Consider the following 2,834-nt stretch of genomic DNA (forward strand, 5'->3'; position numbering starts at 1 on the left):
GAGAGGGCGGGCGGGCAAATCGGCGGCGGCCTGGAAAGAAGCATTGAAGAATGAAATGGAATTGTTGTTTTCTGTGAGTTGTGGGCTATAGATTTCCTCCCAGCTCTACTTTGAAATCTTCACTACTGTTGTGAGTGTGGGTGAATATATTCTTTCTGGGAAAACTGAGGAGGTGCTGAGTTCTGTGGTCTATTGACATCGATGTGAAAAAGAGACAACAGTGCTAGGCACAGGAGATAGGAAAGCCCTGGCAGGGCTGTGGTACTTTTGTTCTTCTGTGTGTTCACATCACAATCCTGGAAAATGGCAGAAAGGAGAAGATAGCCAAAGTTGTTTTGGAGATGGAGAGGAGGAGGCTCGAAGCCCTCAAGGTGATGAGAATTAACACTGTCCGACTCCAAAGCTTAGGCCTTAGTTATCAGGACAGTCCTGTCCCTCCTCTTGCCCCTGGGTAAGGGTTTAGAACTATTGGGATTAGTGCCACAGAACTGCTGGCCCTGTCCCAGGTAGGAGGAGCAGAGCGTGGGGCATAAATGCACGGCCTTTGGAGTCATACTTTCTGAGTTTGAATCCTAGCTCTGCCATTTACTAGCTGTGTGACCTTGGACAAGTTATTCAGAATCTCTGGACCTCAATCTCCTCATCTGCAAAAGTAAGACAATCATAGTACCTTCTTTATAAGTTATTACTGTAGGGGAAGTAAATGAGATTATATACATAAGAATTTTAGCACAATGCAATAAACATGAGTTGTTATTTTCATTAATTTGTAACAACACAGGACCACGCCATGAAGTTCAGCAATGCCGACACTATCCTTCTATCTTTCTGATCCACAGAACGAGTTCAGGCTCTGGAGCCAAACATCCTCGTTCCAATCCCAGCTCTGCCCCTCTAGGCAAATTACTTAACCTTGCTGTGAAAGAGGCGAAAAACACCTCACCTACAGTGCGGGGTTGTTGGGAAGGTGAACGAACATGAAAAGAACCTGGGCGAGTCTTGTGCATCTGGTTCTATCAGGAAACGGTCCAGTGCCTCCCTGCCTTATTCTGCTTACTACACACACATCCTAAACTGTTCTGGGGGCTCCTAGGACATCAAACTTTCCCCACATTCAGTTAAGTTTAGCTGGGGTTAGACTGACTTGGTTTGTTCCCTCTGTGTTGTCTAGGAACTTAGCTGGCCTCTCATACCATCTTGCTGGTAGGTTGGCTGAAATATGACTGGGTCGTTTCAGCGATACAGGATATTTTGAGAATTACTGGGAAACCTAAATTGACTAAGATGGAATAAACTAAGTCAAACACATTTATTATGAGCCAAACGTTTTTTTTCCTCCAGCTTTGGGCTTCCCCTCCACCACTCCCAGGGACCATCCCCAAAGACTTTGCCATTGAATGCCACCATTTATAATGTTTACTTCTCCTAGGATGCCAAGCCCCATTATAGCCCCTCCAGGAGGCTTGATTTCCCTTGGTGTGTTGTTGGGGCTAAGATGTTTTGTTTGGCTGTCAAAAGAAAGAGTGACCATGGACAGTTAGTGGACTTGGGAGCATATGTATACTTATATATGTGGATAAAGAGGCTTTGAAAATGCCCTAGAAGAATACATCTGAAGGCTAAGGGTGGCTCTTGAAATGTGGGGTAACACGGTTTTACATTTTTAAACTATATTTTCTAATCTTTTCTACAATAACAAGGTATGCCTTTTGCAATAGGGGAAAAAATAATTGATAAGATAAAAAGTGATATTCTTAGCTAGAAAATTCATCCAGCAGACACTTACCAAGCCTGTCCTGTGTCCAGCACTGAGCTTGGCACTGGATGAACAAAAGTGATAAGATTGCGCTCAAACAGCAACAAACTGAGGGAAACCATCACTAAGCAAATAACTCCATCATGACAAACTGGGATGCATGCAACAAGAGATAGAACCTGGGTAAAATGGCTGTGGTTGAGAGTCATGGGAAGAGGCTGTGGGTGATGGAACCTAATTTAGAAGGCAGTTAGCAGGTGATGTTTAGGCTCAGGCCTGAAGGAGGAAAAACAGCCTGCAATGAAAAGAATGGGCAAAGAGAGTTCTAGATGCGGGAAGAGCCTGCAGGAGGGATGGTTGAAGACAAGAGCGAGCATGACTCAGGGCAGGGAGTATTGGGGAGTAGAGATGAGATTCTAGAGGGGGCAGGGGCCAGCTCACTAGAGCCTCTAAGCCTTGATAAAAAGTTTGGCCTTTATTCTAAATGCAGGAGGAAGCCAGTTAGGAGGCCCCTGAAAGAGAAGAGGCTGGGCAGTGCCATGGCAATGGAAAGACGTGGATGAATTTAAGGCATTTTTCGACAGGAGAATAAATATAAAAAAAACATGGGGTTGGATTGGAGGTGGGGGATAAGAGAGAGGGAGGTGCCACAGACGGCTTTGCATTTTAGCTTGGAATTCTTTATCAAAGTGAGGTAGACTGTGGGAGGAACAGGTTTGGACATGTTAAGTTTCAGCTGTCTGAGTGTATTAAACGGGTGGCATGCAGAGGTGGCTCAGCCCTCTGATGTGATGCAGTTCGATGCGAACCAAAGAGACGATCCATCAAGTTGCTTCGGCAATAACGTAACAGCTTTATACAGCTTCAGTTCCTTACTTATAGAACTGTTAAGGATCTAAAAGAAACATGTAGAATTTTGAGTTGCACTTTATTTTTTTCGATGACAGTATGTGCTGTGGTGGCATTTGGTAGTTTGGGGTTTCATAAACATAATGAGTGCTCATAGATGTCAAAGCTTTACTATAGATAGAATAGACAATATTGAACTAATTTCCAATAAAACTTTATGGAAAATGTA

This window comes from Pteropus alecto, unplaced genomic scaffold, assembly GCF_000325575.1.
Source record: "Pteropus alecto unplaced genomic scaffold, ASM32557v1 scaffold98, whole genome shotgun sequence".
Classification (NCBI taxonomy): domain Eukaryota; kingdom Metazoa; phylum Chordata; class Mammalia; order Chiroptera; family Pteropodidae; genus Pteropus; species Pteropus alecto.